Genomic DNA, 236 nt, shown 5'->3' with positions numbered 1-236 from the left:
TGTGTGAGAGTGAGAGAGAGTGTGTGTGTGTGAGAGTGAGAGAGAGTGTGTGTGTCTGAGTGAGAGAGTGTGTGTGTGTGGGAGTGTGAGTGAGAGTGTGTGTGTGTGTGTGTCTGAGTGAGAGAGTGTGTGTGTGTGGGAGTGTGAGTGAGAGTGTGTGTGTGTGTGTGTCTGAGTGAGAGAGTGTGTGTGTGTGGGAGTGTGTGTGAGAGTGAGAGTGTGTGTGTGTGTGTGAG

This window comes from Rhincodon typus, chromosome 48 (assembly GCF_021869965.1).
Source record: "Rhincodon typus isolate 14 chromosome 48, sRhiTyp1.1, whole genome shotgun sequence".
NCBI classification, from domain to species: Eukaryota; Metazoa; Chordata; class Chondrichthyes; order Orectolobiformes; family Rhincodontidae; genus Rhincodon; species Rhincodon typus.
Note: the sequence above shows the minus strand (reverse complement) of the source record.